This window comes from Ambystoma mexicanum, chromosome 9 (genome assembly GCF_040938575.1).
Source record: "Ambystoma mexicanum isolate Mex_15411 chromosome 9, UKY_AmexF1_1, whole genome shotgun sequence".
NCBI lineage: Eukaryota > Metazoa > Chordata > Amphibia > Caudata > Ambystomatidae > Ambystoma > Ambystoma mexicanum.
Window position 1 is genome coordinate 525203874 of NC_090931.1, and position 15389 is coordinate 525219262.

The following is a 15389-nucleotide window of genomic DNA, read 5'->3' on the forward strand; positions in this document are numbered from 1 at the left end:
ATTGCTCCGGAAAAATCACAATGATGACGTCGGAAGTCACGTGAAGAGTGGACGGGCCGTTGCTATAGTCCGTTTCTCGGATGGGAACTAGTTGCTACCATACCAAATATTGCATAACACCGGACCCAGTTTGATTGCAAACGCTGCTGGCTTCAGTAAAGCAAAGGATTCCAAATTGTTTTTTTCCAGTAGCGTGGCGTAATGGGCTAAAACATTCTACGACAGAATAGCAACCCTCTGGATCTTTATTACAACAGCAGCCTATTCTAAACATTCTGTAGTGAACTAAAATCCCTCTTCGAAACGTAGCTTCCATCATCACGTGTCCTGCGTCTAGTCACGTGTTAGTTGTGTACATCCTGCAAAGCCAAGGGGCGGGCTTTAGGTTATTCAGCTGGACAAGCAGGGAAGTTGAAGTCAGCAGCAGCAGCTGAATAATAGAGACGAACCTGTCTTCACAGTGAGTGTGGGCATGGCAGGTGGTTTGAGTGGAAGTTAGGATGCGGAGGTCTAACAGAGGATGTTAGTTAGCTGGCATACGGGCCCTCGTATGCCGGTGTAACGTCAGTTTTTACAGATAGCAAACAATGACATTACACCGGCAGAAAGAGGTATCGTCGCTGGTAGTGGGGTCTGAGTGATAGCAGAACGGGGATTGCAGGCGGGAAGGGGAGCTTGGAAGCATGAATAGAATATCGGTGGGCTGGTTGTTGGGTTACATTGGAACGTGAGGACCAACAGAGCTAGTATGAAAGGCTTTACGTACTAGAGTTGAGGATAACAGAGCTGTTTATGGGCTGAGGGGCAACAGCCAGCAGACTAGCTGCAAGTGTGTGGACATACCCAGTCCTAGGTTTGGCAGTTAGGCTTTCAGATCCACAGTGGGGGACCTTGTGAACTGGCTGTGGGTGCCTACAGTAGAGTTGTGAAACTAAGATCACTTGATGTCTGACATTGGGTTCTAGAAAATCTATTAAGCATCCCCAAACCGGGTCTGATGTCCAGTAGAAACTCCCCGCTGGCTAGCAGAAAGTATATGAAGGGCCAGCGGATGGGAGGGGAGTGATAAGAGTTGTCAAACAAAGGGTGGCCGTTGTTTAAGTTACATGAGGAAGCACTCTGTGGGTATTAGGGTGGCGGGTTATAACCAGTCACATCATGTATGCAATTTTAATAGAACTGCTGTGTCTTCAGATCTCTTGTTATATTGCTCTACATTTGTAGGATGTATCTCGGTCTTGGTGACCTCCCTTCATGTCTCCTACACACACTTCTCATTTGCGCTCTCAAATCATCATCACAGCCACCCTACACCCACAATACTAAGATTGAAAGGGAAACTCAGTCCCTGCAACATTTGACAATGAGATTAGATATAGGGCATTATTACAACCTGGATGGTAAGTGGAAAAAGTGGCAATAACAGAATTACTGCCTACCACTTTGCTGAGCGAGAGTTGCCAGTAAGTGAGCGCAAATTCTGCCGGCAGAATTGGCGCCTTAAAAATGGTAGTTCCACCAATTAGAAGTTAAAATACTGCTCAGATCCCACCAATAATGGGCGACAATTGCTCCAAAAACACAGTACAGTTACCACCACTGAAAGCTGACCGGTTCTATGTGTGAAGCAATAATTGAAAAACCTCTGCTGTTGTTGTACCTTTTTGTTGGCATGGTAAGCAGGCCCATGGTATTACAGCTATCTGTTCCGGTATTACAGCTATCTGTGCAATGTGTGATATGGCGTTTGTGCTGCTACACACTGTGCACTAAATGTTACTGTGAGAGAAAGAGAGGGTCTTCCATGATGTGGACCACTGCACACGATAATTATTTCAATAAAGTTTTATCAATTTACGTGGGTTGGCGGGTGAGGCATGCATTTTTACTCTTATGAAGGAGGCAACTCATTTTTACTCCCTTGAAATTGCATTTACTCTCAAAGTATAAAAAACGGGGAGTAAAATATTCCTGCCTCAAAATCTTATCTGAAGCACTGGTACGAGAATGCACAGAAAATGCAAAATCTGGACTGCTCACATATGCCAATGCACAGCTTTAGTTGTCTGTAGTGTTTGCATTACAAGATGAAGATGTGCGCAGCAGTTTGATTTATTTTGATTTGTTACAGCGCTACACACAAGAGTCTCTCCAGGGCCTATATTTATTATGCAGATTTCTAACTATCCTTCATGTTTGGTGTGAGTGATGCATCCTCTGCTATGTCTTTATCTGCATTCTGGTACCCGTAGTTTTACTTTTAAACTATGATTGAAGACCTGCAAGTGACATCATGCAAGAAAAGGATAGGGCTGGATGTTCTGTTCACGTGTGACACTAGCGCAATTTAATATGACAGTATAGTCTGCTATGGGTTGGTGATTATCTAGTAAGCATGGTTGGTTTTTTTAATTATTTGTAACAAATAGACTTGCATTATGTGAAAGAAAAGGGGCACTTGGCAAAAACTAATTGTCTTGTTTGTCAATGAAGTGGGTGGTGAACGTTTTTAAAGATATTCATTTAACCTCTTATTTCAATTATCTACTATCAGCTGCTGTGGGGATTTGGCTTTAAAATGCATATGCCCATTTGGCACTTTTCCTGAACAATTGGAATTTCGCATATGAAAGGCTAACCAAAGAGCGACTTGCCCCCATTGATCCATAACCATTAATTGTTTTCTGCCTGCATCTAGCAATGGAGCTGTAACTCACAGCTCAAAGAAATGAAGCTAGGTAGGAAGTCTGATCTGGATTCACATCTCAAGATCCGACTGGACTCTCTAAATACACTGTAGGGATGTCGCACCTCCCAACTGAAGCTACACACCTGGTGGACGTAGTGCCACTGAAGTGTAAGTATATGGAGCAGTGCAACCTAGCAGTTTTGCATGCTCGGTTGCAAATATTAATTAACATGCAGGCCCTGCTGAAGATGTGTTGGATCGAGTTCATGGGGCGGGGCCATTGAAACATGATGGCTCCCTTGCCTATAAATGCGAAAGTCACCTGGAGGCTGGTTACATTATAACGGAGACAAAGGAATGCAGCTAGGGCGCTAGTAGCTGGAGATTGCCACAGGATCTGCTGTTATGATCACAATGTGCAATTTCACAGAAACGCAATGGACTTTTAGCTGTGCATAGTAGTGACTGCCAATTGGGGAGCCTTCCACACTCCTCACAGATATCCGAAAGGTGGAAACAGAGACCGGTGGGAAGTCTTGGAACCGTTCCTGGGGCATAAAACCCAATTGAAGATCTGGGTGCTGCACTTTAGGAATGTTTCTTCTTTAGTCAGAGTGTAGTTGCAGCCGTGTAGATTCAACGAAGGCTGGTTGGGAATTGAAGTAAGAAGGTTGCCAGGACAACTGAGTAAAGTTCCGACAAACTCTGGAACATTAATGTTTAGTGAAGAAGTAAAAAAAAGTGGTATAAACTGACTGCCTTAATAGAAGCAGAAGAAATGGGCAGACAGAATAAAGGCAGATCTCTGCGCCTGTACTCCAGTATAGATGAATGCAAATACCCAAGAGAGAACGAGATGCGGTTCCAATGGGTAATTTTAGGGTGAATGAAGGCAATATCAGCGTAGAAAACCCTGCTGCAGAGAGCACGGGTCAGGAGAAACTCGGCAACGTGCCGAACAAAGCAGACCATGATAATCGCATGCTCCAGAGAGCCACGAGAGAGAGCAGTTTAATTTGGGGACTCAGAGGCTCTAAAATTAGAAGTTAGGCCAACGCTCGGAGCAGCGATTCAAGCGCAGAGCTTCTCAGTGCAGTATACAAATAGAATTCAAGTTGCGCTAAGAAAAAGGGAAATAGGGAACGTGTTACGCGTAGGATGATATGATCCGGTAGCCTTGGTGAACCTGTTGCACATAGGGGCTTCAGGGAGAAGCAAAGTCCTGAGGTCCTGTGAATGTTATCAATGAAACGAGAGGAAAGAGAAAAGAAAGGTGGAGAATGCTGGAAGCGAGGAGGAATGCTATGGCTTTCCCAGTTGAGTTTGCTGTCCAGGGTCACACCGAGGTAGTGGCTGCTGCTCTCCCACTTGGTCTCCTCGGTGAGGCTGATGTGCGGGTGCTCCTTGATCTTCTTTCCGGCGTTGCAGTTGTCTTGCTGGTGTTGAGTTCTATACGCCAGTCTCTGTACCACTTCCAGATGGTATCCAATGAAGTTTGCAGGTTCTTCGGCACTTCCTTTTCACTGAATGACTGGGAGATGACTGCAACATCATCTGAATACATTGCCAGGTCGGTCTTGTGGCGGTCTGTCGGGATGTCGTGGATGAAGAGGTTGAACAGGAAGGGTCTGAGGTTTGATCCCTGTGGCATGCTTGCTTGCGTGGGATGTGAAGAGGACATCTCAGACCTCATGGCGACATGGAAGGTGTGGCCTCCCAGGTAGCTTGTAATCGTCTTCACCAGGTAGTTAGGAAATACCAGGCCAATCATCTTGTGCAGAAGTCCCTTGTGCCAGATTCGGTCGAATGCTTTGGCGACATCCGGGAAGACGATTCCTGTGGACTTCTTGATGTTGAATCCATGGCTGATGGTGTCCACCACTCTCAGCAGCTGATGGGTCGTTGCATGCTCCTTTCGAAATCCAAACTGTTTCTTTGTTAGTAGATTTATTTCAGAGGCGAAGTCACTGAGTCGGGCGAGGAGGACATTCTCCAGGAGCTTTGATAATCCAGAGAGCAGGCTGATGGGGCGGTAGTTTGCAGGATCCCTCAGTGATTTGCCGGCCTTTGAGAAAACGATGATCCATGTTTCTTTCCAGGAACTCGGGAAGTGCTGGAGCCTCATGCATGCATTGAAGATATGTGAGGTGTTCCATTGATATTGGGGGAGGTTCTTGATTGCCAGGTTGGTTATTCCGTCGCTCCCGGTTGCCTTGCCGTTTGCCAGCTTCTCTGCAAGTCTTGCTACCTCAGAGCTTGTGTACTCCTTGATGTCTTCTGCTCCCAACCCGGTTCGGTCTTCTGCGAGATGCTTCTCAACTGCTTCCTCGACTCTGTCTGCATCGAGCTGACTGAGGAGTTCTTACTTATACTGTCAGCCGGGTGGCCACCAACAAACGGCCTGTGTAGCCGTTTGTTGGTGGCCATTTTGAAATTAACTAGTATGTTGCTGAGAGTTCACTGTGGAGGAATAATCCCGTACCATTTTGGAAGGGGAACAGATGTGTCTGATCCCCATTCTCCTCCACCTTCTCCAAAGAGACCCTGCAGGGTAGCGGCTCATAACAGTATTCCCCCCCATGTGCAGAGAGGGGTCCCGGTTTCCAATGTCAGAATCTATGAAAATGTTTTATGCATGCAGAGGTGTGGACGAAGTTCCCCTTTTTGGTCAGAAGGGGGCTATCGCTTCCAGTCCACAAAATACTGCAGACTTCCCCTGTTAGTAACGGTTATCACATATTCCTGCTACCTCATATTCTGGACCTGATTTGGTGTCTACCGGCGGTGGGTGTCCTTTGGTAGATGTACTTTCAGCTGTAATATATGGAATAGGCACCAAGTCTTGGGTAAATGGATTTGGTAGGATGATAAAAGACTGAAGTATCGAGGAGATAATTTGTCCAGGATCAAATGTCTAGGAAGGAATTGTGAAGCTAGCCATACTTTGTCTCCTACTTTCAAGACGGTTTCCTTCGTTCTCTTGTGATCTGTGTTTTTCTTTTGAGGTTCTCATGTTGCTGAGTGAGCGAAGAGTGCCTTTTTGTGACCTTCTTGTATGTTGTCTACTAGTTCCTCTATTGCTGGACACTTAGCAGAGGATGACGAATGAAAGGGTAAACTGGAGGGGTGATGGCCATTTGTATACAAAAAGGTCTGTTCTTGATAGACTGTGGTGAGAGTTGTTATAGGCAAATTCTGTCAGGAGAGAAGGTCTCTCCAATTAGCCTGCAAGGCTGATACAAAACAACGCAAATGATTTTCAAGAGTTTGATTTCTGTTTGTCCTTTGGTCTGTGGGTTCCACAGTACATCTTTCACTTCTGGGGATGGGTGCGGGGCGGGCGTGGCTCGGCTCTCGCTTGGGTGTGGTTTCTTGTTTCTTTCACTCGTCCGATTCCCGTTTCCGCTTCCTTGTCGGGTTACTGCTCTGCACTCGCGCTGGTGGTCTGAAGCTTTCCACGCTTCGTATGCCAGTGATCTTGGTGTTGTTCATCAGGTGTCTTGCCTATAACGTGATAATTCTGGTCATGCCATCACCAGATAGGTTTGTTCCTCTTTCCTTCCTCAGATCTGCACACACCAGGCCTACTGCATCTCATACTGGTGATCTCTCCCTCTCTGAAAGTTGTGTGCTCTGCTACTTGCCTTTGCTCCACCTCCACAAGGCCTAATGATGTCTAGGGGCTTCCCATGTGCACCAAGGTCTACTCCTTCTCTCCTACTCGTTCAAGTTAAATAAACATCTTCCTTTTCTTTTACAAATGGATACATTTTTGCATTGCCTTCAGCCAGCAGTAAAGATGCCAGTTATTTTGTTCCAACAGGTAGTCCCATGTTTGCTGCTATGGTAGATTGTCCAGGAGTTCCGAACAGGAACAGAGTCCTTGTCCCCAAAGGAGGAGTCTCTCTCTGTGAGATCCCATTTGCCTCAACCCCTAGGGATGGTATTGCAGAGCAGGCTCACCTCACTAGTCTAACAAGGGGGTGCTCACCCTTGGGGAGACGGGCTTGTTTCACTCCGAGTGAATCATTACTCTCACCCAAACCGCAGACGACAACCAAAGAAAATATCATGACATGTGTCTCCACGTTAAGTCCTACTACCACCAAACTCAAGGGACTCATTAAGAAGTTCTGGCCCTTGGTACAACTGAGCTTACCATCAGAGCCTACACCAAGAATGGCATTAAAGCGGTCTAAGAACCTTAAAGCCATGCTCACCCATGCCAGAACAGGGAAGAAAACCACAAGATCGACCATGTGGAACATGAGGGAGATCTGGGGTCATCATTCTTGCAGTACTTGTACTGTTTGCAAACTGGCCAAAGAAATGAACTCTTTTCGAATTGCAAATCATCCAATGTCATTTATGTCATTGAATGTCCTTGTGGCCTTCGTTATGTGGGCCAGACGTCAAGACCGATTTAATAAAAGAATTGGTGAACATAGGTCGAGAATCCGATGTAAAACAAATACAGCACCTTTTAGTATCTAATTTTCTCAAATTCCAACATGGCCCGGACAACTTTTTGTGGTGGGTGGTAGATAAAGTGTTGGACACGACCAACGCCACTAGTGCCCTCAATTTCAAAGAGTCATGGTGGATTTTCAAGTTAAAATCTACCACAAAGGGTTTGCATGAGGCCCAACCTACTGGCCCATACACATGATCCGACAGGGTCCCTAGTCAGTCTGTTTCCATCCTCTCCTGGGCTAGCCCCCGGTAGGGTGCATCTTCTACTGCCCCTTTCTGCACAGTCTTTTTGACCATGGCACACATATCATATGTCACAGATATTCCTTTGAGTGTATGATTTTGGTTCCATTGATTTCCCCCCCCCCTTTCAACTCCAGGCATGATGTGATCTCCAAAGCTCCTGCCTGCCCTCCCATATGTTACCGGTGCAGCCCCTCTCTTTTGTGAGGCCGATGCGGTCGCTAGGCTGGCGACTTCGCCTTCAGAGTATTAGCTTTCTCTATATGTGTTGCGTGTGCCTGCCCGTCCCCATGACAATGGGACGCGCAAGGCATCGCGCATGCGCTCCTTTTGGGTACACCGCTCTACCGCACATGCACATCATCAGGAGCAACACAGCTTCATTAGATTGTGTCCGATCTCAGCGGCTGCTTCTACCGTACTGCACCGAGTCTCGCATATCTTTGTTTCTACGTTACTCAAGGTAGGAGCCCTCTCTGACTTGACAGCCGTGATTAGATTTTGGGCCATATTTTGCTCCACCGCCCATCAGTTACTTACTCCACACACCTCCCCCTCTTACTTTAGGAGCTTGTTGCATGCTTCATCCGGCATTTACCAGCCACACAGCTTCATAAGTGTGTTCTTGACAGAAACGGCTGCATTCAACATGGTGCCTCCAGACCCATGCTTCCTTGTGTCCACTTGACTCAAGTTAGGATACTCCATTTACTCTGTACACGCAATGTTTATCCAGGCCCCATATGGCTCCCCCACTTGTGAGCTACTTACTCAGCACACCTCCTCCTTTTATTTTAGGAGCCTGCCGCAATTTATTTCCGGCACCCACCAGCTGAACTTTGATACCTGGTCTATGTGTGAGATTCCGTACAGCAGCAGTTAATCACTCAGGGGCCAGGATGTTTTAGATCCTCCGTCAGATGGACTCAGCTCGCCCTTCGACACACAGCCCCAACTTGACTCGCATGCACTCCTTGTTATTTCTGTATTGTATAGAAGAAGGATTCTATCTCCTCAAGCCAACACGTCTATGGACGCCGCACCCTTGGTGCCCTTACAGTCCACCGCAAGAACATTAACCCATGATTTAACATCCAGACGTTGACCTACTAATAGGTCACTCTTCTGCCTGGCACTGGTAGACCTTTCCAAGGTTTCCACCTAGAAGTGTGATACTACACACACCCCTTGGGACTTTGAATAGGTAATTGTGCTGCACATACAGGGCTCTGCCTTGCTTCCAAGCCCTAATTTTGTCACAAAGTTTCAAATATGGTGTTTGCTCTGTACCACTAATGTATGTCCAAGAAAGAAATATCTGCTACATACAAGTCTAATTCGTGTACTTAGCGAAGTTGTTAATCACTTGTTGAAATATGCTCTCACGGTTTGTCAATTGTTGATGATTGTTGTATTTTTGTTTACGCATTGTATCTGTTGGACAAAATCACAGAAGATTTGTTTGTGGACCCTAAAAAGTCCCCTTTTTTATGTTGATTGGTACTAAAAAAACTTTCTTACAGACCAACAGTTAAATAACTATAACTGTGTTCACTCAGGAAAGTTTCTAAAAACAAAAATATAAATTTAAATAAGATCATCAGCCAAGTAATAAAAGCTGTTTGAATACCACTGAATTGGAGTGAGTTTGTGAATGTTAAGCTTTGGTTATTAGTGAGGAAAAGAGGTTCTTGTCTCAGTGATTCACTACAAAGGTAAAATAAGTTTGCATGAAATGGCTGCAATTATTGAAATTTGTTGATAGGACACCCCCACCGTTTCAATCATTATGTGCGGAATTCATGTAGCTTACCAGGCCCACGAAAACGTAGGCTTTCATTGCAGCGATGAAAGTGAATGTCCAAAATGGCCGTGCACCGGCCCCATGTTTTTTAGCTCATTTTTGCACAAGCACTACGCTGCACCCCTTGGACAATCAACTACCATAACCCAATGGGCGAATAGAAGGTTCCCTGACATTATGAAACATCCATCATAAATTCGGAACACATGAAATACAACCACAACAACAAATCAAAAGAACAAAAACCCAAATAAAAGTAGAACGCAATGCCTCTGGAATCCACGCCAACACCTGATCCCACCTGCCCCCGTTGTGGTCTTGAGTGACTTGAGCAATTAGGTCTTTCAAGCCACCAATATGTTTTTCAATGGAATGGAGATTGATCATCCAAGCTGAAACAACACATCCCCTCCACAGCATTGCAACCCAAATTATGCTTCAAAAACAAATAATCAATAGAAGCTCTGTTTTGCAAAACAGCCTTTCTAAAAATGTGACTAACAATAGCTCTGTCAAAGCTTGAGAAGTCTCATTAAGCCCTTTCACTACTAAACAGGCTAGCTTAATCATAGTTTTATATCCTCCAGCTGCTAAAACCCCCAAATCCCTATTAACGAAATAGCCAGGGCCAATACTTCCCCTTCAGATAACAGATGCACATTAGGATCACAATCGGGTGACCAGGCGGTGTAATGACTATACCGCATAGACTGCCGAACAGCAGGCTGCAAAGGAAACCTCATTAGGCTAAGACGTGTAAAAGCACATGGGCCACCCAGAATGTTGGCAGGAATACATTAATAGGTACATTTTTCACAGGAGAACAACCAACCCATAGGAAGTTTCACATGGTTCAGGTGACTGGCAGTTAAAACAGTAAAATTAAAAAACATGTTATTGCATACATCAATCCACACACTTGCTGGTCGAGCACATAAGCGTTTTTCAAAATCAGTTCCTCCTTGATCATCGTTCAAATCCAGCTGTTGACATTTACTGATATAGTTCAGATCACAAGTCATTTGATAACAAACATCAGCAGGAGCAATATTGTAAATGATGATACGTGTCATGTTTCTGCACTTGCGGTCCGTGTCTGTGCAGAATTTACAATACTCATAAACGGAAAAAGAACTCTGTGCATCGTATTCCTCCACCAAGGAATCCTCATGCAACACCCCAAACAGATGTCATAGCACAGGGATGGGTGTAGGCACAGCCGCGAGGCAGGCGGAAATTCGATTTGCAGAGTCGTGTACATCCGCTAAGCAGAAATGTGAGATGTTTAACACCCGCCGAGCCAGAAAAACCCATATATTCTCGGGTTGCTCGACAGTGGCCCAATAGCCATGCTACACAAAGAACATAGGCACTGCAGAAGGGGGTAAGGCATCACGCTTACGCCCGCGTTGTTTTCTCAAGGCACTACGATATGCCGCAATAGTTGTAGCAAACTCGTTAGTCATCATCCAGGTCCCTGTTTCCATCTGCAGGATGGAGACATTTGCTGCCTCTTTTTGCGTGTCCCCGGACCCTCCCAAAGACACTCCACAACTCTCCTCACAGACAACCAGCACACTCGGAATCAAAAAAATCAGAATTAAAAAAACAAGAGATCAGTGGAAGTACACCACTCACGCAAATAACATTTATCAACGGGAACATGAGTACATTTCAAGATTTGAACCACATCCAACACGCGCTCATGCCACCCATTCAGGGTGCCTTCACCAGTTTTGCGCAACTGTTCTTTCAGTAATCCATACATTCTCTGAATTAACCCTGGGTGATATGGGACATGAAAGATCCACTCAAAGCCCTTCTCCTGGCAATAATCTAGAACCTATTTCCCCTTGAAATTGGACCCGCTCTGAATCTGTCAGAGTACTCCATAATACCCAGCCACTTGATCCAACAATTCAATTGCTTGGCTCTTTTGCAAGGCAACACCATCAGGTAACCAGAATACATATCCATAGTGGTGCACGCACATTGACATCCTCGGCGAATGGGTAGTGGACTGATATTATCGATTTGCCAAATCTATCCGGGCAATTTACCTCATCTCAATGTGCCTTGAATTACATCTATCCGGGCAATTTACCTCGTCTCAATGTGCCTTGAATTACATGCAGAATAGATCTCCACTTCTGATGCTGACACACGGGGCATTGTAAAAACCACTGTTTTCACAACTTCTAATGGAATGCTAATTCCCCTATCTTGTGCTCACCTGATAGCCTTTTCTCCGGGATGCCCACTTTTCTGGTGGGCCCATTTAGCAATCCCCTCCAGATCATCTTCCTCAGACCTCGTGTCCATTACCGAAATCTTGGCATGTTCATCTGCAACAGAATTGAACCATTGTTCCAATTAATCTGTTGCACAATGGGTGTCTCCATGATAGACAGTTACTGCGGTATGCATCAGCATCGCAGAAATATCTTGCCACAGTTCTTTTCCTCATACTTCCTTGGCAAGAGTCTTCCATCCATTCTTCTGCCATGTAGGCAGCCAAACAGCCAGCCCATTAGCAACGGACCATGAGTCCGTTTAGATATAGCAAAAACCAGGTGCCTCTTGCTTCAAAGCCTGATACATGGCATAAAATTATGCAAATTCGTTACTTTTCCCTTTTCTAGAGGTGGTTAACACTTTATTTAATTTAGGATTATACGCCACTGCTTTCCAGTGTTGCTCAGTCTCCACATATTTGGCTGAACCATCAGTAAACCAGGCATGTTCAACTTGTGCACTTGTTAATTCTCTGTATGGGATTCCCCATTTTACCGGAGATTCACCAATTTCACTCCCCTCTATGGGTTCCAGATCTACTAACGGAACCCCCGCCACTTGCTCAAGTAACTTCACAACTCCACCTTCCCAGTCTTGGCATGATCTTGAATGTACCATTTCCATTTGATGATACTGGCCTCTTCTGCATGCCCTATACGATGTGTCTTAGGGGAACTCGGGTATCCACTGCATGATCGGAATTTCCGGTCGGATCAATACCTCATGACCCACTGTCATTTGTTTGGTATCCACGACTGCCCAATAGCAGGCTATCAGCTGCTTCTCAAAGGGAGTGTATCGGTCGCCAGCCTCGGACAGCTTACGACTCCAAAATCCTTTTTTATTTTCAGAGGGCTTGAACTGTTATATGGTATATATTTTAACTGTAAAGATGATAAATTGCTTTTTTTTATGTGCTCTTTTGTAAAGGTCTAATATGATCAAAACAAATTTTAAAAAATATCTAAAAAAAATATCTAAAAATAAATTCTAAAGGCACCCGCTTCCTGTTCTATTTTTGCCACAAACTCCAGTTGGCATAATTATCCTGTATGGACACATTCAACTCCACCTCCCCCTTCCTTAAGGGCCATAAATCAAGCACTCTCTGTATGGTATTTTTCGCTAGCTGGAACACTTTCTCTAGCTCTTCACCCCATTTCAAATGGAATTTCTTGCATGTCACTCTGTAAAGGGGTGCCAAAATCTGTCCTAATGTGGTGTATGCTGTCTCCAAAATCCAAACAAACTGATAAACTGCTGGGCTTGTTTCTTGTTCATCAGAGTGGAAAACTTGAGGATGTTTTGCTTAGCTTTCTGCACAATTTCACTATGCCACTGAATTCCCAGAAATATAACAGTCTCTGCTGGACCCTGGGTTTTTGCATCATTAATTTCCCATCCTTCCTTTCGTAATCCTTCCATGATCAGCTCTAGATGCATTTGCACGCTATGCTCATCCTTTCACTGTATCAATATGTCATCAATGTAATGCACGATTTGCACATCTGGCTTGCACAGAGTTTTGTCCAAATGGTCTGCCACCAGCCGGTGACAGATGGTCGTACAATGCATGTATCCCATTGGCAGACGTTAGAACGTACTAACTGAACGTTTCGCTGAAACTGCACTGAATCTGCAACTGGCCCACTCTCACCGACCCCGGTCCTGGGCCCAGCCACTCTCCACTTGCACTGCCTCCCTGGCAAACCCTGCACTGCGGGACTGTCTCTGTATCCCTACAGCCCCCCCTTCCCAGCACTTGTCTGCACTTATCTTGCACTTGCCACCAGCTGGCCCTCTTACTTATTTATTTTATTTTATTGTACTTACCTTGTACTGCACTTCCCCCCCTCCCCTTCCCCTTGCACTTTCTCCCTTCCCCCTACCCCTGCACTTGCGCGATCTGAATGACACCTGGCCTAGTAGGATCGTTGTCTGTCTTCCCTTTGTTCCCCCCTCCCTGCCTCGTCGTGCCTTGAAACACTTGTGTATAGGCGCGTTACAAATGCCATATCATATCATATCATATATCATACTGCCTCTCATTCCATGAATATGCAAACTGCTCCAGACACTCTTCGGCAATTGGCACGGTGAAGAAGGCATTGGCCAAATCTAACACTGTATACCAAGTTCCCTCAAACTTCTGCACATTCTCGATCAGAATAACTGCATCAGGGACTTGCTGGTATTAACGGAGGAGTGTACTTATTTAACTCACAGTAAACTACAGTCATTTCGGTAACTTCCGTCTGGTTTTTTAACAGGCCAGAACGGATTGTTCCAAGCTGTGGTTACGGGGCGCAATACACTGGCTTCAATATATCCTTTAATCGTATCTGAAATCTCTTTCTGCCCCCTGGGAACACAATATTGTTTCATAGATACCCGTTTTACAGCTAATGGAACCTGCACCGGGGGTATCTTTAATTTCCCTATGATAACGGGGGTACGGCTCAAAACACTCACCCCAAACTGATAGAGTTTACCTCCCAATCCGACAGTCAAACCCTCCAAAATGTCAAATCCAAAAATATATTCAGGTATCGGAACAACTAAAACTTGATAAGTATCCCTTTTCAAATTGCTAATTTTCAAATCGATTTTGGTCCTTGAAGGATTTCCAAGTATCAATCAGGCCTCTGCACCGGTATTAATTAAGGCGCAGACCTCCTGTATATTTCCTGATTGCTAAAATAACTTCACATTCACATGAGGCTGTCTGTCTACCTTAATTTGGGCAGTTGTCACCAGAGTTTGTCCACAATCCTATTCTTACTTTGAATGCAGGTATTTGGATTCCATTTCCACCATCACACTCACCATTTTCCTAAAATCGGGTGATATTGTGGGGACATACCCGGGGACTCTTCATCCACCTCCTCTGCGGGTGGTGTGGAAGTTATCTTATCCCTACTGGGCTTATGTACCTCCTGCTGTCTCACTTGCTTGTACCGCTCCTTACCTTCCAGCCCTTGCTTCTTATATAACTTATACATGTCCCGGGTCTCAATCCCAAAGATGTCTTCACGTGGCACCCCATCTTTTAGTAGCGCCAAAAAATATCCTTCCGAGATACCTGAGAATCTCGGCTGTCAAACCTCTTCCTGAGGGTCCGTCTTTCACTTTGCCCCTCTCTCGTTCACGGGGTCTTTCCTCAACCTTTTCCCATTCCCCTAGGTCGGCCAATTGCCTGATTGCATCCACCACCTCATCTGTCATTCTACCAGTCATTTCCACCAACAGGGTCATAATGACATTCTTATATGCGGGTGGAGCAGTTTGAATGATGGCATTTCTAGCTGAGACCGATAACGCTACCACTCCCATATGTTGGGCGGTATCTAAATGAATCGCTTCTTTCATGGCATGTTCCCTCACTCTGTGTATGGCCTCCCTCAAGGTGTACCACTTTTTCTCCTTGTTAGGCCAGTCTGATTCAGTCGGGTACTTGCAGTTACACCCTTGGGCCGCTAGCTGTAATAAAGCCATTTGCACCTCTCCGCCCATCGTCCTCACGAGGAGGACCAACACTTTACATCTCCTGTATATATATGTTTCCTGCGACAATGGCAGAAACCTGGCGGCGTCCGTCAAATAATCTAACCATCCAAGTTAACAGAGACTCACAAGCCCGTTGTTTCAATCGGCTAACAATTTCCCCAACCTCTTGCTGGGAATAATCCTCTAACGTGGTCCAATCCACCAAACCCACTCGGGGATTATTTCGATTGGGACTAGCTCGCCTGTGCATCACTGGTTTAGCCGTTACCTCCTTTCCGACCAGACTCTGGCCTGGACGATGCCTCCTGCTCTGAACCACTCTCTGTGCTGGTACTTTCAAATACATCCCCATCCCATTGATCGGGGTCCCAATCAACC

The 15389-nt window shown here is 45.4% G+C and overlaps 1 protein-coding gene across 4 annotated transcripts in view; it reads left to right on the plus strand.

Moving 5' to 3' along the window:
- Window positions 1-361: 361 nt before the first annotated feature.
- BCAS3 (BCAS3 microtubule associated cell migration factor) overlaps window positions 362-15389 on the plus strand; it is a 3943855-nt gene continuing 3928827 nt past the window's right edge. For all 4 annotated transcript variants that reach the window (XM_069615076.1, XM_069615077.1, XM_069615079.1 and 1 more), the window contains exon 1: window positions 362-460. The gene's annotated coding sequence lies outside the window, so the exon portion shown is untranslated. The remainder of the gene's footprint in view (window positions 461-15389) is intronic.